Genomic DNA, 22,837 nt, shown 5'->3' with positions numbered 1-22,837 from the left:
TAAAAAAGGATGAGAGAACCAATCAAGGGACCCACAAAGTTCATAGAAGTAAATCTCATTGGGAAGGAGTCTTCCAAACCTATATATATTATTGATGACCTTGTGGGAGAGGATGATGAGGGTACCATAATAGTCCTCCTTAAAGAAGTCCAATACATGTTTGCATGGAATTACATTGATCTAAAGGGAGTACCACTTGCATGTACTCACCTACACTATCTCAAGATGTGAATGTCAAAACCATGAAAGAAACACCCTATATTTTCTTGCCAAGAATGCATGGCCCAAGGTCTCTAGTTGTTCCCTACTTTGTCAAACTTGAAATTGTAATTCAGATGATAAGAATTTAAAAAGCTAGCAAAGCTTGGAAAGTAAGTATTGAATGTTGGGATAGAAGTCATTGATCCTTATTTGTTATTTCTTTTAGCCTCTAGGCCAAAGAGATGGTGTCATCCAATGAGGTTGCCTTAAACATATTGACTTTGGCATGAAAATGAGGATTGAGCTGTCGCAAACATGCTCCATCATCCTTCGTTACAATATAGTATTCAAAAATCTTTTTGTGTATTGGGAAATGGACTCATGATCTCATTGTGCAAAGGTATTCCACAATGAGAGAAATAGGTCATAGATGTGTATTCTCATCATCACAATGAGAGAAATAGGTCATAGATGTGAGTGAGATGAAAGATTTTGCAATGAAAAATCTGTAGATGAAATGCCATTTTGACATAGAGTAAGAAGAATGGGCAAGAAGGCAACTAATCCATGAGCGATAGTTAGTTAGATTAGAGTAGGGTTAATTTTTTGATTTGTTCATTAGACTAGGAACCATTTTTTAAATTTAGATAAAATAATTAAAGAAACGTAAAAATAGACACACCCTCTCGACTAACATTTTTAGCATGTATGCACTTAAACGAGCTATAATAAGAGGCATAAATTCTATGTATATAATCAAGAGGTTATGTGATTAGTAAATCCATAATGATTTTCTATTTTCTTAGTGACTTTCCTTATTTTTTCATAAGCATGATCCTGGAATATCATGGGGATACCATCAGCATATGACTAGCTAGCTGGCCGCTTGATTAGGTAGTCATAAATTGCTTATAATAATTTGCATCAATTGAGATTTTATGTTGATGAAATTAGCTTTAGGGAATTATAAGAAATTACTAAATATAAGCTAATTATTTTCTAAAGTTTTTGCTCTTGCATCATCCTTATGCATGTATGTGATTCGAATAAGTACTATCTTTAACTAACTAGTCTCAAGCATGACTAGCTAGCCATTTTTGGACTACAAGTGCTTGTAATGAGTGGATTTTTGTGATTGAACTACTAATTGTGAACATATCAAGCTTGATACATATGTTTTTTGAAGGGTATATGCATGCGACATAAATGGTTATTCATTGGGCATAGTGATAGAGCTTGAGTAGCTCCTTTAGGTCAACATAGTCGACATAGATTTGACTCCAAGGACCATGTCTAATGACATTTGAATGGCCATGTCATATGAATATTGACTGATTTTTTTATAGGTAGCAAGTTTTTATATGAATATTTGTTGTTGCAGCTGGATATGCTTTTAGAGAGTCTAGGGCTCCTTAGGTAGCAAGTTTGGCTTGTTAGTGCATTGATCGGCTATCTATTAGACTACCATAATGCATAAAATGCTCTTGACCATGAGTTGAAAGTTTCTAGACTGAAAACCTATTTTTTGGACCATATTTTATCTTCCCCCACTCAAAACCTTGAATATAATAATGAAAGGATAGGCACTGACCCATAGGACCTAATTTAAGTCATAGTTTGGGAACCTTGATATATGGGAGTGCTCTAACACACTCACTCCCATATGTTACACCGATTGTTCTTACTAATTTATCCAAGTTCTCACACATAAGGTTTTGAAACATATATGCATGTATCATAAATGATTATCCATTTGGCATAGTAATAGAGCTTGAGTAGCTCTTATTTAGGGGAGATTTTAGGTCAATTTTTGGCCCTATAAGAAATTGAAGAGACACAAAGTGTTGTGAAATTTATAATATACATCATTGGGGAAAAAAAATCAAAAACCACGGGAGAATTGGTGCTTTGTGGGTCATGGTTTGATGGTACAATAAAAGAACCAATTTTTTTTGTGCCTGGTTGTCATTGGCCCAAATGATGTCAAGTTGTGACATATATGTATGGTGTCATTATGATCATGTATAGATGGAGTTCAATCAAGTAGACTCGAGTTTGAACTAATGAGAAACATTCTATTCTACAAACGAATCTTAGTACATCCAATCAATGGGGCACAAGAGACGTGCTAAAGCTCACTGCCCTAGATACAACACAAGTCCCCTCAAGCCATTAAGCTCTCAGCACAACCCCTAGGGCCCTTTGCTGTATTGCTCAAACTCTCTTCTTGATGCTTTGCACCTAGTTTTTCTGTTTGCCTATTGCCATGAGGTATCATCAAGGAAGGGGGCTGTTAAAACCTCCCCAGTGAAGTCTCCAATGACAAAGTGCAAGGAGGGGACAAAATCCCCTCACAGCATCAACAAGACACTATGGTCCGTGCCATAAGAAGATATGCGAACACCAACCACTAGTGCAAGCAAGGATAATTGCTCCATGGAGTAATTTGAGAAAATGTCTATTCAGTTTAATGATGAAGACAAATCCTTGATGAAACCTAGAGGTGAGCTTCCATGGTATCACTTTGTTTATTCTATGTTTTTCCACATTTAGCTAGGGCTTCATGCAATTTTCCATATTGGCACATATGGTGAATGGTGATATCAAAGCAACATTATTGCTCAATCTCATTTTTTTGATTCCTAAGAGCTTGTTGCTCGATTGTTACCCTCATGTGGTGGTTTAAACCCATAATAGGTCACTATGAAGTGAGAAAGTCCCCTCCCAAGAGCGGAGAATACCACATTGCTTGGTGGCGACCCTTTTGTGATGTGAACCTCAAATGGGTCAGCACCAATCAAGAGATCCCCATCTCAATGGGCAGAGGGCCCTCATATCAAATGGTTGTGACCCTCGTATGTGGTGAGGGTGAGAATTGTGTTGAGGAGGTGAGAAAAACTTATAGATTAGAGAGTTAGCCAGTGCTAAAAATTGCAACCCTGCCTACCCTTCCTTTTTCTGTAGCCATATATATGCATGGCAATCAAATTGTAGCTCTTCCCAATGTAGGCCAAGTTGGCCACAAAGCCCTTCATCATGGAAATGTTAATTTTTTCCTAGCCATGCCCCAGGAAGGACAACTTAAAAAAAATTGCCCTTTAGAGTCTGATAAGTCACAAGACTTGAAATTACATATGCTAGCTTACTTGTTCCCATGGAGAGGTAATAGGTTTCAAACCCTTAATAGTAGGAACTTGACTTGTAGGGACACAACACAAAAACCAAACTGGGGTTATCATCTCAATTTATCATGGTTGTCACTGATACTATCCTTTCATATAACAATGCTTGTTGTAGCTAATTTTGAAGATTGGGAATTGAGATGAGATGAGGACTTGGAGGAGCTTCTTGCCCATGATGTCGTGTCTTGGAGTGCACTAATTGGAGGGTATGCACAACATGGGCAGGGGAAGGAGACATTGAGATATTCCAATAAGATGCGACGCAAAACTCAATCTCACACCTTCTATTTCCTTTTGCAGCTCATTTAGGGAAGTTTAGTAAGGCTTTAACAATTATTGAAATGAGGCCATCTAGTGATTATCTTCCGATTTGCATGGATTCATTGGTTGCTTGTCAAAAGTGGAAAAATGTGAGGCTTAGGTGACTGGCATTTGATTGTATTCTTGAGATAGATAAAATTGTTGCTTCAACCTATATATGCATAGCTACTATTTATGTAGCAGTGCAAATGTAAGAGGATGTAGGAGAGATTGAAGTCAGGCAAGTTGCAAATAAGGTGGCTTGGAAGAAGCCATGATATTGTCGGTGGATTGATACCAAAGGAAACACTCAATCCTTTTTAGTTGGGGAAAAAAGCACCCACAAAGAACATACATTTATGAGAAGCTACAAGATCTTATAAGAAAGATGTCATGGTAGGGTTACTCTTCGAGCTTGGGCCTAGTTTCACAAAACATATCTAAAGACATGAAGAACGATGTGCTCTGTGGGCACAATGAGAAGTTAGTAGACTTTCCAAAGAAAATTGCAACTCTCTAGTTTACAATTTCCTATGCCTTGATCAACACACTAGAAGGGTCAACTATAATTGTTGCTATGAATATCATGGTATGTAATGATTGGCGCATACCTACAACTTGTATCTGAGAAAGAGAAGCAAAAAATTAAGGTTAAAGATACTAATTGTGTTTATATCTTTGAACATGAAAAATCTTCTTGTAAAAATCGAGTAGTGCAAGGTTCACTTTCAGAAGAGCAGGAAACTATAGCAACGCTCGTACAATGAACATCAAAATTTGTTCTTGGAGATTCAAATTAGATCAATCCATCACTAGCAAACCTTTTAATTTAGAATACAGCAATGCCATGTGACTGCTTACAAAGGAACCAATGTTGAGTTTGCTAATCTACACCTTGGATTTACACAAAGTTGTATTGATAAAATAGAAGATCCATCTTTATTTTTAAAAATTTATTTGTTATTTATTAACCAATGCATGACAAGAAAAAAGAAAAGCAAAAATAAACCCAAGAAAATTTCAAAATGTGGACTCAATGAAGTCAAAAAGAAGGACAAAAGGAAAAACATGCAAAACAATATAAAAAAATGCAAAGATGGAAGGCACAAGTTTAAATGAAAGATGCCCCTAAAATTTTGTAAAAGAGCACTAGGCTCTCTCTTGTGCAAATTGTAAAATCTAGATAGGCACAGGAGAAGGGATAAGGTAAAGGAAAGGGAATAGGAAAGGAGGACCTAGGCAAGATGCTCGATCATGTAAAAAAGGGAATGGGTAAGCAAGGGATTTAGGGCTTGTATATAAACTCAAAAAGGGATTGAGAAGCTCATTCTTGGTGTGTGGTAAAAGTAGCTCTCTTTCTCTTCTCTTCTTCTTCCCTTGCTTGTGCTTGTGCTTGAGAGAGGGAGCGTGAGAGTGTGAGGGAGTGAGTGTGTGAGGGTGAGGGAAAGTGGTGGAGAAGCTCCCCATCTTCTCCTCTCTTCTTCTCTTCTCTTCTCTTCTCTTGTCTCACGTGTGTGGCTATGGTAGATGGAGCTTGACCGTAGAGGGTTGAGCTTGCTTGAGCTTGCATCACATATTGTGGAGCTACCAGAGTTCTTGAGAGAGGAGGCTACTCATTCCGACATCAAGCTAAGCTCACTACACCCATAGGATCAGAGGTGCATTAGCTATGTGAGAGATAGCCATTAGAGCTCACTTGAAATGCTTGAAATAATAAGTGCTATATAGGTCTTGGTGGTCGAGTGCGAGCTCCCACTTCATTTTGGTTCTGCCAGGATAAATGGATTCAAGCTTGAGCACTTGCATGCTTCAAATCGAGTGTCGAAGTAGGGTTTCATCCCCAAATTGATGCTTGATGTAGGTAGGAGATTTGGGAGTTTGATTTTCGAAGCAAGTAAGTATTTTGAGTTTTTAATGATTAGGTAGGTAGGATAAATTATTCTAGTATGTGAGCTTTGCTTTTTGTTGCATTTAAAGTAGAATAGGACCAACAAATCAAAGCGAATCGCTTTAGGGTTGCTATTGTAAACATGCCAATACAGGGTAAAAACAAGGAAAAAAAAAAGGGGTTGAAATCCATTGATAAGGCAAGAGCATGAATGGGGAAACACTCATGTACTAGAATGAGGGGTTAAAACTCAAGGAAGAGGGGGTGAAGGCCCAGTTTCAATCTCTGTTGTAGTGTGACTGAGAGAGAGAGAGAGTTTGAGAGAGAAGAGAGAATTCGAGGGCAAGGCATGGATCGATCATTGTGTATGGGTGTTTTCTAACTGCTTCAGTTATATAGAAACTTGCCCCTTGTCTACTCTTGCATTTTGGAAGCTAGTGTGGCTTGGCATGCACAGAATCATTGCTGATAATTCGATTTTCACCTCATCATTGGGAACCACGGCCGTCGAAATCGGACACACTTGACAAGGTTTGATTCCAAAAATTGGGCTTGGATGTTTGACTTTGAAAATTAGACAGTCTGATTCTGGAAAATCTGACCACTCGGACACCACCCAACCCATCCGATTGGACACATGGCTCATTCAATTCAGACAATCAGATGAATGGATAGTTGGACCATTGACAATCGGATGATCGGGAATCACATGCTTGGATCAATCGAAATCGGACAGTCCGATTTTGATAATTGGACATTACAAATCGGACATTGCAAATCGAACCAGAAGCTGATAGGAAATTTACTAGATCTAGCACATCTTGAGCTAGGTGGAGCATGTCTCGCAGTAGGGAAACCTTTCGATGGCCTTCCAAATGAATCTAACAAGTCATAGAGCCTCATGACTACGAAAAGTGCAACTTGGTGACGTAAAAGCGACATCTAGAAAATCCGCTAGCTATCTGCCCATTTAGAGCCTCAACTTGACCCACAGACCCCGATTACACCCTAAGCTAAGAGACGTAGCAGAGGCCCTAGAAAACCCATAGGAGCGGCCAACAATCGTGCTTAGAGCCATATTTGGTAAAAAATGAAATGAGGGGAGAGCGATAACTGCATTTAGCATTCATTACTCTGCATTTGCACCCTAGATTGTTTATTACTAAAAGCACACTTGAAAGTTGAAAGCTTGATTTCACACCGTGCACGAAAGGGTCATCATGCACACATTGAGTGGATGTAAGTTGAGGGCTATTTATAATAAGAATAAATACACTTAGATATAACAAGTGGAATGAACCCACTAATAGGAGATGACCCTCAGACCTAGACAAATGATCAAGAACCCGAGCTATTAGGGCCAAGAGAGAGCCAACATAGAATGCTAGAGGCATCGACTGATTGACACCATTGGAGGTGCAACACTGCCCAACTTAATCAACCTAATCGATAATCTAGTGGAGCAAGAAGCCGTGGGCATGTCAGGTAGCTCCAATAGCAAGAATGACGAGCTCGACTTGGGAGATTTCCCAGTCGACATCCAAAAATTGGTGAACAAATACAACTTACAAACCAGGTTGGACCACCATGGTAGGTCATCGAAAGACATAATAGAACACCTTGAGGAGGAGAGGAGATTAGCATGGGGCTAGCACTATAGAAGATAGCAGCTTACAACCACAAACAATGAACTAGGACATTGCAGCAAGACATTGAGATGCAGGAAGTCCAACATGTTTTAGGTCTAGCCAATAGGAATCGTGTGGGACCTAACGCGGAAAGGGAGAGAGCGTTAGGGGTAGATTTGACACTAAGTGAGCTTATCACAAAGTGGCTCATAGATAACATGTCTACAGAGAAAAGTGCAACAGCCTTAGTAGCCTCATTGCTCGCAAGGTTAGGAGTCACTAGGGCTCCAAGAGCTAGTAAAAAATCCCTATAGTTCACGAAGTAGCTAGGCAACATACAATTTTGTAGAGCAGTTTGAGCAAGTTTGTGAGACTAACGGCCTCATGGATCTTGCCCAACACTCACAAGATTTTGATCTTTGCCTAGGAGATAAGGGTAGGACATGGTACACCAACTTAGACGTGGTGGAGCGCAACAACTTCAACAACCTCAAGAATCTCTTCATCAAGAGGTTCTCTGAGGTTGGGTATTTCGACAATCTCATAGTTAGGTTGATGAAAATCAAGCAGAAGGACAAGGAGGACATCAAGGATTACATTACTTACGTGCAGAGTCTCTTTAAGAGAATCTTGACCAATGAGCGACCCATTGAGAGAGTGGTCTCCACAATCTTTGTGAACATAATTCGTAGTGAGAAACTCTACAAGGCCCTGGCAGGCCACTCAAGCTTGCCGAGAGACATGCTAGCTAGGGTCTTTGAAGAGGCCATACAAGTGGACGACCAGCTCAAAGAGAGAAGCTCTAGGAACTCGAACCAAGATGACACTAACTCCAGATTCTCAGAGAGAACCACAACACTTGGTGAATGGTTAGCTCCAAGCATCCAAGATAAAGGGAAAAGCGTTGACCAAAGCCAATGAAGATGGAGCTAGCAAGGCTATAAGAGATAGTGAGGAGACCTACGCACCCACATATCCAATGTGTGCATTGTGGCAGAAATCACCTCCTCGACATAATGTTAGGACCCTAGGTCTTGACCTTGCGCCAATTACGGTAGGTTCAGCCCCACGATGCCATGCATTGCAGGCTACCAAGGAGGCTTCCATACTCACAACCATACAACTAGCCGTACTTAGGGAATAGGCCACCAAACTTCCTTGGAAGGGGAGCCCCATTGGCTCTTTCAACGCCTAATGACATGAAACTGGCCATCCCTAAAATGGAAATTAATCCCATACGCATCCTTAGGCCGCCTGGCCTTTTGTAACCCATCCACTGAGCGATGCTCCAGTCCATTATGTGAAAGAACCGAATGATGAGGAGGCATATGTAAACCCTTATATCACATATGACGAAGAGGGAAACTCCATTCTCATGGACTATTGACTAGCGCCATGATGGCGTTAGGTAGAGGTAGAGGTAGAGGCTTGGGAGGGTAGAACCATGAGTCTTGCAGTCATGGACTTGTGGTCACCCAAGGCACATTTCTTTGCATTACCCCGAGAGGGAGCAAGCCAATAGAGAGAAAGCTGACCTCAGATGTCCAGAGTGCGAAATCATCCATCTATTCACGTTGATCGCCCTAGAAGGAAACCATCCTCCGATTGAGCAATCATGCCATCAATGCCATTAGGGCTGTTTGAAGGCGAAACACTCAATGGAGAGGCTACGCCCATCTGTTACATGTTATGAACCGAGCACAGATGAAGCAAGTCGGCATATCACTGCTAGGACCTAGTAACCTAGACATAGCCTCAGTAGGAAAAAAGAAAAGAACTAAGGCAAAAAGAAGAGAACTAAGTAAAGGTCACACTCAAGACGGAGAGTACCACAATACTACCCACAGGAAAAAGAGTCACAAATGCAGAGGTAGAAACATCTGCTACAAAGATTGCAGAAAAAGGGAGTGCTAAGGTTGGGGAGTACCCTAATCCAAGGTGCTAGCTTGAAGCCATAGATAAGGTCAAGGGGTGGGTGAGGGAAGCCCAAGAGCACTTAAAGGACACAGACCTCATAGTGGAAGATGAAATTGATGAGCTCTCTAGTGTGAGCACGCCGATCTCGTCGACTTGGACTGAAGTCAAGAGATGCATTTGCACCACGAGCAGTATCACATAGACAAAGCTTAGATGCCACAACCAGCAAATGAGCCAAGACCATTGGCCGAGAAGCATGGAGTTAGGAGGGAAGTGGGAAGCTAGCAACCTTCTTATGAAACTAGTGTCAACCCTTGTAACTCTGCGCTTAGGATACCTACTTCGGAAACACCCAACATTGTGGTAGGAGTTGAAGCAATGGGTAGAAGGACTAATCGAGCAGGGGGCAGCTGACTTGCATGACCTTGATGTAGTGACTCAAATATCGAGCTTGACACTACACTCAATACCCAAGTACATGTTAACGCCTTCTGAGAAGACACTGATATACATGTGGTCTTGCCTATTTTGGTGCTAGGAGATGCTATAAGAAAAGGAATCATAGACACAAGGGCAGGAGTGAGTGTACTTAGCCATGCAGTGCTCTAGGCTTGGGCTAACCCATTGGCCAATGGGATGAAAGTTAAGCCATTTAGGGTGTTGAAGAATTGGTCGTTGAAGATTGCATGAATCCATTTTTTAGTGGATTTCATTGTCATGAAGGGGGTAGACTACAACATCTTGCTAGACTGACCCCAAATGCGGAACATGCGAGTCATAGAAGATTGGAACAATGGTCTGATATTCTTGGGCAATCGAATGAAGGTAGTAAGGTTAGACATGGATACCTGGAAGACCATGCCAATTGACCTGGATACCATCTCCACCATGCTAAAGGGTGACACTCAAGTTAGGCGATCTTATGAACCATTGACAAAGTATATCCCTTTCCTTGAGGATGAGTGGAATTGGATGCACATGCTAGCCACAATCGATCTGCCATTCTCAAACAACAACAAGGAATACAAGCACGTTGCTAAGGTAATCGATAAGTCCACAAATGAGCCCTCAACACCTTTATGCACGATGGCTAGAAGCTTTTGTAGCCGACCCAACCCTGTCACATTCCATGTCCTGAATGACAAGCAAGAGCTCCACGATATCTTAGAGTACTTGACAAACAAGCTGGGTGGCAACCTAGCAGCTAATCTGAAAGCTCTCGAGGATCTCATGGGCGAACCCAATTGGAAATGGACCAAGTTACACAATTTGAACCTGATGTACAATTGGGCCTTGGCCACGAATGAGAAGAAAGAGGAGTGTAGAAACCTAGGGGATGATGAGTAGTCGGGTGAGGATGGGTTGGATTACGAGTATGAGGACTGCTGTTCCTCCAATAAAGAGAGCGATGAAGATATTGACACGATAGAATATGACACTGATGGACAGGAGATCGGGAAAATACTAGTAGACTCCAAGCCACAGGAAGAGAGCACCTTTAGAATCAAGAGAGGAATCATGTGGATGGAGTGCGATCGCACATGGTTGGAGCACACATGAGCGATTGGGCAAGGCTCACCCAACCCAGTGCTGCACTGTTACTTAGGACGAAATCACCCTCGAAGCTACGACCATTAGGTGAAACTCTGTTTTCTAACCAGCAAAGATGGAGAATTTGATTTTGAGTCGGAAGTGAGCTTACATAGTGACCCTGAGATCCTGCAACCACCTAAGACCAAATGCACCAAGGGGGACTTGCCCATCCACCTAAGGCGTAGACGGGTGAAGGAAGAAAGAAAGAGGCAACCTAGGGAGTCTAACGTTGAGGATAATAAAAAACCACAAGATCTACCAAAGTGATTCACAAAATTTAAGAAAGGTGATAGAGTAGTGATCTTGTTGGGTGCCAAGAGGCAAGGACAAGCAAACAAACCTATAGAAGGGCCTACCAAGATCAATGATGTTAACTTGGCAGAGGAAGGGGAGAAGCCCTGCATGATCTTCATAGCTGACAACTTGACCGAGCAGGAATAAGCATATCTCATTACACTACTATGAGAGCACATAGACATATTCGCTTGTGAGCTGAAAGGAGTAGATTTGAGTGTAGTGACTCATAACATCCCCATGACACTAGATGCAATGATGATCAAGCAACGACAATACCCTATGAATCCCAAGCATGCTCATGCAGTTAAGGAGGAGATAGAAAAGCTGTTAAGAGAAGGATTCATCTATGAAATCAAGCACACAAATTGGGTTTTGCCCATTGTGTGTGCATTATAAGAAAGTCAACGCTGCTATGAAAAGAGACAACCATCTGCTATCATACACTAAGCAAAAGCTCAAGAGAGTGGCTAGCAAAGAATCCTACAATTTCCTGGATGGCTTCTCAAGTTATAATTAGGTGTAAGTCCACCCCAATGACATGAATAAGACTGCATTCACTACCAAATGGGGCGTCTTCACACCTACATAGTCATACCTTTTGGGCTAGCAAACGCACCGGCCACGTTCCAATGGCTCATGTATGTCATCTTCAAGGACATGCTTAGGAGAGAGTTAGAAGTGTTCGTTGACTATTTGTGTGTTCACTCAAGTTGGAGGGAACACCTGGACAAACTCTACGCAGTCTTTGAACGATGCAGATTGTATTGTCTCTCATTGAACCCCCTTAAGTGCAATTCTGGGTGAAACATGGATGCATCCTAGGGCATATGGTGTCCAAGAATGGCATAGCCATCGAACTCTCAAAAGTCAAGGTTTTTGTCGATCTTCCACTGCCAACCAGCTACTACAAGGGAGTTGTTCAATGCTTCCTAGGACATATGGAATACTATTAGTGCTTTGTGTTAAACTATGTGTTAATCACTAGACCACTCTACAAACTGCTGATAATATTTGAATGGACCGAGAAATGCTAATGCACATATGAAGAGTTGAAAAAGGCTTTGACAATTGCACCCTTTTTATGAGCCTGGACTGGACCATCACCTTGACCATTACCTTCCATGCACATTGATGCCTCAAAGTTTATTGTGGGAGTTGTTTTGTGTCAGCTTGGAGATTATAACTTGAACTATCCTGTCAGTTTTGCTAGCACAGACAGCTCACGAATACTGAGATGAACTATTCTACAACTAAGAGAGAACGTTTAGCCATGGTCTTTGTCGTAAAGAAATTTCAACATTATCTTATGGCAACGCCTTTCACCTTCTTTATTGACCATCAAGCCTTGATTTATCTCATAAATAAACCTTGTGCTACGAGATGCATTGCTCGATGGTTACTTCTACATTTAGAATTTGACTTCTCCATGGTGGTACACAAAGGAAAGCAACACTGTATGACCGATCACATGTCCCGCATACCCATGGGAGAAGCCGTTGGACAGGGCATAATATACGACTTATCAGATGTGTATCTCTTCAACTTGTCTAGCAAAAAAGACCTTTTTAGAGCCGACTTAATGCCATACTGGGGACGTGGATGAAATAGCCCAAGTATTAGAGCATGGACTACTCGAAAGACCTATTGAGAAGGCCTGGCTTAGGCAACTTATCTTCAAGTTGCAACCCTATCAATTGATAGCTTGTCAACTCTATAGGTTAGGACAAGATGGCTTGCTACGATGATGTGTGTGCGAACACAAGATGCATGATGTACTTCTGGAAGTACATGGTGAAATTGCAGGAGGACACTTCAGCAGAGATATGATATCACACAAGGTGTTGCAGTCCCAACTATGGTGGCCCATGCTTTTCGTGATGTAGCACAATTTGTGAAGCACTTCGATGAGTGCCAATGGACCAAAGTCCCAGTTTGTAGGACAAGATGGTGCTCACCCCAATTATCGCAAGACAACCATTTGAAAAATGGGGGATTGACTTCATTGGGCGGATTAGTCCTACATCATAATACTTGTAGGCAAAGTATATAATAGTCGCCATAGAGTACCTCAAAAAGTTGGTAGAAGCATGAACCATGAGGAAAAACAATGCTCGGACCGAAGTTTCTTTGGGAGCAAGTAATCTCATGATTCAATTGTCCCATTGAACTAGTCATTGATCAAGGTACGCAATTCATTAACAAAGTGATTGCCCACATCTCTTGTCTGCCTTCCTGATCATCCATAGGAAATATTCACCTTACTATCCTCAAGCTAATGACCATGCTGAATCCACAAATAAGATCTTAGTGAACGTTGTGACCAACGTGGTCTCTCTACTTCTCGCAGCAATGACTGGGACAACAAGCGGATGGCAACTTTATGGGCTTATCAAACAGCCATACTCCCTTTAAGTTGATCTATGGAACTAAAGCCATTTTACTAGTAGAAATCTTTGTCCTTATCTTGAGAGTGGCCATCCAAGAGAGATGGGATGGAAATGAGGCATGGATAGAATACCTAGTTGAGCTAGAACACCTCGACTTCTAGCAATCCACGCACTGATTTGCGAAAAAGCACGATGTAAGAGAGCTGGTTTGATAAGCATGCCAAGCATTGAGACTTGGACCAGGGCAACCTAGTGTTGTTATACTCAGTGAAAGGCTAGAAACAGAAGATGAAGTTTAGGGGATTAGGGCCTTTCAGAGTCTGCATCATTAGCCAAACCAGAAATGTTGAGCTCGAAAACCCTAGATGACGAGGGCATAGGCTTCTTCAATGGTAGCCGTATAAAGAAGTATTACCCTCCCACGCATCCATCACATGAACCTTCGATGCTAGAGCCCCCTGTGAATGTATGAGTTGCCACGATCACACAAATTGAGGACAAAGATGAGGAAGCAGTAGCACCTGCTTACCTATGCATAACAACCACCGCCCCACAAACGCATATCTTCGATGCCTTGACTGATGAGGGACCCGATTGTAATATCCTAACTCACTATCATTGGACTCGAATTGGTCAACTGCAACTACAACCCACGAAAACTAAACTTAGCCCATTTGGAAGTCAATCATATGTGCTTTCGAGAAAGTGCAAAGTCGTAGTCTCTGTCAAGTCTATGAGCGTACCACGATCTTCTATGTGTTACCGAACACAAAGGATGCTAGTAAGGAATAACTATTAGGACGTGCATTTAAGAGGAAAACACATTGCAATTTTGATTACAAATCATAGCACATTCACCTTGCCATTGGCAATGTATGTATAGTGACAGCTTTTAGCAAGGGCGGTGAGGCCACACCAAAGCCTACAAAGCCATCGATAGAGAAACCTACAACCAAGTCTAAGGAGGGGGGTTGTGACTTGTCATAACCTACCAAATCTAACTAGTATGCGATTGAGACTACAATCAAAGCCAATGAGACTAAATTTAAATGGGTACCCAAACATCGGGGATCACCACCTAGACATAAGCAGATATGATCTCACAAGTTTTTTTCAAGACTTTGTTTTTAGGGACTCTAAATCACATTAATATTGCGAGCGTGGATCATTACCTATAACGTGATTGCAAACATGGTTGGCTGTAAATATCTATATCATCTTTATATTGATCTAGAAGATGAGTACGAACCCATTCACAAGAGAAACTAGGTGTCTATCAACACATCAAGTGCATTAGAGGCAATGACATCAGAGGGTAGAAAGAATATCAATCTATGGACTAATGGTGGGTTGTATCTTGTGGATCCCACAACGAGAAGTACCCCTCCATTCTCATCGTGTACCTCATTTGCTAAGGTTTGTTGGAGACAACAAACCAAGGGCTTATAGCTTATACACAGTATCTAGTAGGACATTCTAACATACTGAAGCTGTAGAATAACTAGTGGTCACTCTAGGAAAGAGCTACAATGTTTAAACAATTAGAGGAGAGCCAATAAAAAGTAGGGAGGCTCAAAACCAAGATACGTGCAACAAGGCAGAAGGAAATGAAGCTCGAGTGGCATGAGAGGTAGAGAAGTCTGAAGAATATCGAGACTCTCAAGCTTGAAAGTAGAGGTTGTAGGATAAGAATAATATCAATGCAATAACAATTGGTCACTTGCCCTGAACTACTTGTATTATTCCTCATCTTGACATTGATGTTGTAATTGATAGGGGCATTATCCATCCATACAAAGCAACGAGGAATGTGAAGAAAGCATCGGAAGCTTACAACAACATCATTCCTTCCAAAGTTATAAGGAGCATATTGATCTAGAAAAGGTTTAAGAAGGCCAAGGAGAAGTGCATTGAAAAGTTCCTACAAGGGTCTTGTCTAGACAAAGAGGACATCCAAAGCACCTTGGATAGGTGGGGATTAGTAGACAAAGCTACAATGAGCTCTTCAAAGTTATGCAAAAGACGTTGAAGAAGAAAAGGATCAAGGGGTCTTTGCTTCCAAAGCCATCTCCTCTTCAACAAACAAGATGCAACACCAATCAACGAGTCTTGGAAGTCCTTGGTGAGCCCTTTCACATCATAAACAACTATCCTAGAAAGAAGTGAGTGTTAAACTATGATAGCTGTAACAATATATTCTTTGACTTGAGAATGTTGCAAAGGGCAATGATCAGGTTTTACATGCTAGACCATGCAAAAGCGAATGATGTTGCCATTTTTTAAATCAAGCTCGATGAACTAAGATTGCGAAGGGCAAGAAAATGGAGAGTTTCTATCACTTGATGATTAGGGCTCTTCAGCCATGTATCAAGGGAGGTGAAGGCTTGGAGGGCTCAGTGCACTTCATTGTGCAATTGAAGCAAGACATTTAGTGGTTGAGAGCATTTCATGTTGACAAGAAAGTCTAGACCATGCAAAAGCAAATGGTGTTGCCATTTTTTAAAATCAAGGTCGATGAACTAAGATTGTGAAGGGCAAGAAAATGGAGAGTTTCTATCACCTTGATGATTAGGGCTCTTCAGCCATGTATCAAGGGACGTGAAGGCTTGGAGGGCTCAGTGCACTTCATTGTGCAATCGAAGCAAGACATTTGGTGGTTGAGAGCATTTCATGTTGACAAGAAAGTTTTTTTATGTGGTGGATTGGGTGTTTTAATGAACTTCTATACTCGAGGTAATAAGTACTCAACAACTAGGGGAGGAACTAAGCATGGAAGGATTTGGACAATATAAAGTGGAGTTGCACACATGGCCACAAATTTAAATACACTAAAGTGCATGTATAATGTGTCAAAAGGTGCTACTGGGGCAAGAGTCCTTGCATCTACTGCATGCCCATGACTAAGGAGTGCAATTCTACTTGTTGGAACAAGGCACTTGATAGACACACCAAAGATCCAAACTTTAAGGTCATTCTAGATATCCCCTTAACAAACAACCCCATGTGCAAGTTGCATGCCTTGTGCAGAATAGTTGAGAAAATTATGCATTTGTACATTGGATTTGCGTGGAACTTGCAAGCCTAGAAGGCCAAGGATGGTGCTATCAAGGTTATTGAGAGGGTTTTGTTAGACATTGGTCTCCACAGGGGGAATGTTGTGATCAAGATAGATCCTCAGAGATCCCAAAATGAAAATAGTGTTCCCAGGAAACCCTTGATAGGTGGTGTTAAGGCCAAAGGGTTTTTGGGCTTTCATGGCAAGCTTGGAAAAGGTTATTCTCACATTCATCACAACCAATGGAAAGTGCTCACAATGCAGTCAAAGACCACAGGTATGATGGAAGAGTAAGGAACATGATGCTTGAAGTCTAGGAGGCATTGGACACAGTGTTCTTGTATTGTGATAAAATACCTTGGTCCATTGAGGACCTCCCAGCCTTCAAGAAGGCCCTCAATAGTTCAAAACATCCATGAAGGATGTCTGGGGTGAAAACAATTTGACGAATACATGGTAATGAATTTCCTTCGACTTAAAAAAGAACTGCCCAGAGAAAGGGAAAGAAAATATGAGGCTTCAATGACATTTGCAAAAGGGGTCACTGCCAAGAGATATGGGGCCCTTCCTCTCTAAGGGTGGTACTTTTTTCACTTGGTAGTGACCCTCCCTAGAACTTACTACTTAGCACTTGATTCATTCCATCTCTTTTCTAATGTGCAACATATTATTTATAGCCATGCCCCCTAGTTTGTGAGGAGGCAGTATGGGAGTTTGTTGATTTGGTCCACTGAAGGAACGGAGAAGTCTCATTACCAAGCAAAGACCAGATATTTTAGGCATACAAGACACCATGGTGGTACACAAAAGGCAAACAATCTATTGGACATTTTTTAGTGATTTTACAAATTAATTTGACATAGAACGAATTTAGAAGAAGCAAATAGGATGTCCTAGAACTCTGACATTCCTCTTGCATTAAAAAGATTGAAACAAAAGAGATATGAAGCATACAATAACTCATGTACAAATGAATTTTTTTTACAATGGTTGGTTTCTAGGGAGAGACAAGGCCAGAGATGAGGCTCAAGGAGCAGATAAGCAAGCATTTATTCCTCACTACGTGGGTTCGAAGGGGATGGTTTCATTTTCTTTGCTGCCATTTCCTTGTGCTCATCACCCTTATCACACGAGGTTGACAACTGTATAAGTGGTGGTGGATGCTCTATTGCAGTGACTCTATAGTTAGCACTCCTAGAGGGGTAGACTCTATAGGAACCCTGCACTTTGTCCACCTCAAGATTTCTTGTTTTGCATAAGGATGCAAGTCGCCAAGTTCCTAGACCCCCACTACAATGCATGAGCAGTGTACGATATGTAGTAAGGCTCCCCCAAAGATTGGGATCCATATCCAATGCCAAACATCCACTATGCATGCCATTTCTCGACTAGAATTATTTTCTTTGCATTTGCTGGAAGCACATATTCTCCACAAATCTTGGTCAGCACCTTGAAAGAAAAAATGGGAATCCTTGAATTATTTGAAGAATATTCTCTATGAAAAATTATAATCTGTATCAACAAAGTGATTTATTCAAATTAATACACAATCTTTCTCTATAATACATCACTCGACAGTGTGCTTGCACACATGTACCTTTATATCACATATTGTCTAATTTGCTAATGTATTATGAGAGAGTGGCATCTTTTTTGTGGCTTGTTATCTTGGAGCTATTGGTAGCCAATGTCATTGAGCCCCCTGCTTACGTAAGGAAGTCCTTGCACTGTCAACTAGCACCTACTTGCAAATAAACATTCTCAAAAAAGAAGCAAGGAACCATTGTAGACCAAGAATAAGAAGAGCACATAGACTAAATACCAATTGATTTTCATCACTTTCAAGCAACCACAACTTCCACAAAGGGATTGTGCCACACATGGATTCTTGTAGTGTTGACATTTCATGATGTCCCATGTTCGCTATGTTGAGCCTTTGCATTATTGTCCATCTTTCCTCTTCACTAGGCCATTACCATTGCACATAGGCCTTGGCCTTCACTTCAAGCCTTTCAAGGATCTCCTCACCTATAATGAAGGTCCTAGACTGCCATAAAATCTAACTATGGAACAATGGAAAATGGAGAAATTGCTGCATTAACCTATGTTGAAAACATGAATACAAGAAAGAATTCTTGGAACACACCCCAAGCTGGTGCTATGGAAACTCACCTCCATGTAGGTGAAGGACAAGAAAACTAATGTGACTACCAAGAAAACTCACATGACTAACATGTCCAAATGGAAAAAAGGCCCCTCGTTTTGGCTAGGGCTTCCTATTTATAGCAAACCCTAAGCCCTAATCCTCTAATATTATTACATAGGTTTTTAGCCTGTCATTGGCCTTATTTACTTTATTACAAACCCTCCTTGCTTCAATTAGCTTTGTCCTCAAAGCTGCAAATGGGAAGATACTACAATGGATGTAACATAAAAGTTCAAAGGCACAAGTTGAAGAAGAATCCATGGTCCAAGAAGTTCATGTCTATCTTCATGCTGTTCATGCTGTCCAAGAAAGGGCTGTCATAGTAAAAGAGTCATAACTTCTGAAATAGCTCTGAATAAAAAAAATGAGGTGTCATTTTGAAGCGTACACCTAGGAGCATTAGATCCAAGCATAAAATCTTGACTTTGATGATGTCAGACAATTTATTTTCATGACAGGAATTTAATATAGCAAGCTGTATTAAATAGTGAACTCATGCTTCTTCAATTGTCTCTCCCATAAGCCAAAGAAAAATCAATGAAGACAAGTTTTCAATCATATTTGCAGGTCAAAGGCATCAAATAGTCCAGCCATTCTTCCATAGCAATCCTCCCGGATCAAATGGGAATCCATCAAAGTGATCATCATCATGAAAACAACTGCCAAGACTATCAATGACTATGCCAGGGTCAAATGGGAAAGAAGAATCATCCCAATGATCCCCCGGATCAAAAGGGTAATGAACATTCTCATAATCCACCTCATAGTCATCATGGTCAAATGGATGTAAAGGAGCTTTATTATCCAACATGTACATATCCCAATCACCAATGGGCTGATATGCATAATCAATAGAATCACCATAGAAATAAAAAATTGCACAATCATATCCCTCTTGAAGGATAGAGGTCTCATGAAAATCCTCCTTATGTTGCATGCTGTCCTTAGTAAGGTTCTCATGAAAGTCCTCCTCATTGTCCTCATATTCTTCAGCATTTTTCTCCATTTGCTCTTCTTCATTATCATAATTACCATCTATGTTGTCCACATCGGCATGTACTTGCTCTTCATAGATATCTTCAGCTTGTAATGCTTTAGGTGGCTCGTGTGGTACATAACCCATATGGTTGGACTGATAGTAAGTGTCATAGCTCTCATTCCCATAATGCTGTCCATAAAAATGATCATAACTACTACATTTGTCCATGTCATGTTGGTCATCATGACTGGCATTCTCATAGACATTACCATAGGCATCTTTATAGGCATGCTGTCCAGAGTCATGTGGATGAAATCTTGCAGGAAAAACATGGTAATCATGATGAGAAGGCTGATCAAATACATCATGCTGTTGTCTGAATGTATATACATGCTGTTCATAAACAAAATAATCTTCACAAGCATTATATCCTTGCTTGAAGTAACCATGATAGTCATTGCTTTGGTAAGGAATACATGCGTGATATTCTTGATCAAAACTGTCATAAGAAACATCATCTTGTTGCTGACTAAAATGATTTGAATGATACCCATTTTTCTCATCATGACATGAAGTATAGCATCCATTTTGTTCAAGACATCTGCCAAAATGTTGCTCATATGAGGGAGAAGTGCTATATGGTTCATATGCTGAGTTTCCATGAGATACATACTCATTCACTGAAGTATCATGACATTGCTGACCATAGTTCTCACAAGTGGAAGGACTTGAGATATTGGAAACTGCTATAGGTGGTATCCATACATCAAAGAGAGTAATGAGTTTGTCAATGCCCATCTTCATTTCCCTAATATCATTTTCCACACTTGCCAAACTGTTCTTTGCATTGCTCTTTGTTGAAATTGAATTCCTTGCAACATACACTTCTTCCATAAACTCCATTGATGCTCTATTGCTTCATGTATGGTTGATGGAAGGAAAAATCCTCTTCCATTTGATAAGAGACATTGGATATTGGAAGTAGGCAATCCAATAATGGTTGAAGAGTTCAAGATTGGAGAGAAACTCAATGACTTCAGTGGAAATTAAAACCTATGTTGTCCATAACCTCCATAGGTCAAGATAGGTCCAAATCTCTTCAACTTCGGTTCAATCTTGTCCAAAGATTGAAGTCATGAGTATGAAGATACTCGAATAGTGGTTTATCCTCAAAACCCCCTTGCTTTGGATTGAAAAATCTGAGAAATTATTCATGCTTGGCAAGACAACCAAACTACCCAAGCATGTGAGTACTGACAATGTCTGGCATGGTAACATTCCATTTCACCACTATACCTGTAAGCCAAGTCTTGCTAACATCTTGTGATTCTTTGATTAGAGTTTGACTATTTGATGATGTATGTTGCTTCGGTGTAGAGATAATCTCTTCAGCAAGTTGCTCTCAGGGGAAAATGCTCATCAATGAAATTGCTAAAAACTAGGCTTTCGTGAATCTGGATAGGAACATCTTCAATGTGAAACGATTGATTGGAAGAAATTTCGAGGATAAGAAAGTGCACAGGGACATGAAAATCGTGCACTACAACATCATCAACAAGGATAGCAAGACCTCTTCTCCAAATCTGGCTTGTCTTTGCCACCGCAGGTGTGTCAAATCGATCAACAGACGGTGTTGCAATTCCTACAGATGCTGCTATGATGATATAGCTAGGTTGATGATGGCTTCGACCTCATCACATAGCCCTTTAGGTGATCTACACTCACTGGCTCCGTAGACGAGCTTCTCCTATCTGCGGTTCAAATGATTAGATGATTCTGCTTATACGTCATCTTGAATGACGATTCTGTTGATGCATCATCTTGGATTCTTGCGTCTATTGGAGCATTTACTGCATAATGTTGGTGCTTCATATGATGATCTTCTAGATGTGTTACCCTCGAAACAATGCTATTTGGGCCTCGAAACAGTCCCAGAAGGCTTTCCAACCCCAATTTTACGGCAGGCTGAGGCCTTCGACCTACCCAATGCTACAGAATTAGATGTATCAACCCCCTAGGCTTCAAGAATTGCAGCTTAGGAACCAAATGAAGGCATTCAGCCACTTCCACAGAGGTTTCATGATTGCCCTCGGCCACAATTCAAGGGTCCCCATGCATCTGGCACTCCTCTCAATACAACCTCCTACCTGATGTGTGCAAAAAAGTTGGGAGGCATTTCCTCTTTGGTCTCACCTAATCCTGTCACTCCTACAGTGTTGCCTACACCTGTTCAGTCCCCTTTTCCTTTGGAGAGGGAGCTTGCAAAAAGGAGGCTAACAAGGAGTGGCGTGTAAATGGTTATGGATCTATGAATGGATTGATATGCCTTAGGTCTTCATAAATCGGTAGAGGAGACTACGATGATGAAAGTGGTAGTGATATTGAGCAAGGTGTCCAATCTGTTCAGCAATTAGAGCAAAGACTCGATCATGACCTGAGCCGCTTTGTGTTGTCATATCCTTCAAACTCTCCTCAAGGTAATGGCAAAAATCTGGAGACTCGAATGGATGATCAAGATAGCCATATCGCACATCTGGAAGAGGAGAACATAGCTCTCAGAGAGCATCTGTATCTCATGCAACAAGAGGTTGAAGAACTGCGCCACAGAATGCATTTTCAAGAAAGTGAACCGATCAACTGGAGATTGAGAGATAAGTATTGTGCACTCCTCCCTGGTTTTAGTGCTTCTTGAACTACAGTTTTCGGTTTACATAGAAACCTTTGGAGTTTGCATCGCCTAAAATGCAAATGGAAGTGGAGGTTGATAGCTACAATCCTACATTTGAGAGTGATCATTCCCAGTCCCAGCCATTCCTAGATAGCTGCAAAGAAACATGGAAACTGCCCTATCCACCATGGAAGCTTCAAGAGAAACTTGGAAAGTAAAAGGGAAACCCAGACTTGAACCTCAACAATGGGGTATTCTACCAATTGGAAATGAAGCCAATATTTCTTTTCTTCAAGTCTTTGAAGCATGAGAAGAGAGGAAGATGAAGCTTTTCACCATAGAAGCTCAAATGGAGCTTGAGAAGAAAGAAAGGATCCCTGCTTTGCAAAAAGTAGTGAGACATTTAGTCTTCTCCAGCCTCTTGTAACCTTTCCTTTGTCCAAAGGCTCCCAAAATGGCCTCAGAATGACCACAGCCTGCTAAAGTGCCAAGAAACCTCCATCTTCTTCAAGTTGTCTGTCAAGATCCTCCAAGAT

General features: G+C 41.0%; 1 pseudogene; it reads left to right on the top strand.

Moving 5' to 3' along the window:
• The first annotated feature begins 21,634 nt into the window (after positions 1 to 21,634).
• Positions 21,635 to 22,325, top strand: LOC148029444 (uncharacterized; annotated as a pseudogene).
• The last annotated feature ends 512 nt before the right edge of the window (positions 22,326 to 22,837 follow it).

The sequence above is a fragment of the Lygodium microphyllum genome, chromosome 11, assembly GCF_053477565.2.
Source record: "Lygodium microphyllum isolate KBCC chromosome 11, Lygodium_microphyllum_v1.1.10, whole genome shotgun sequence".
Classification (NCBI taxonomy): Eukaryota; Viridiplantae; Streptophyta; class Polypodiopsida; order Schizaeales; family Lygodiaceae; genus Lygodium; species Lygodium microphyllum.
The sequence above is the reverse complement of the archived record's forward strand: the minus strand, read 5'-3'. Positions and strand labels throughout refer to the sequence as shown.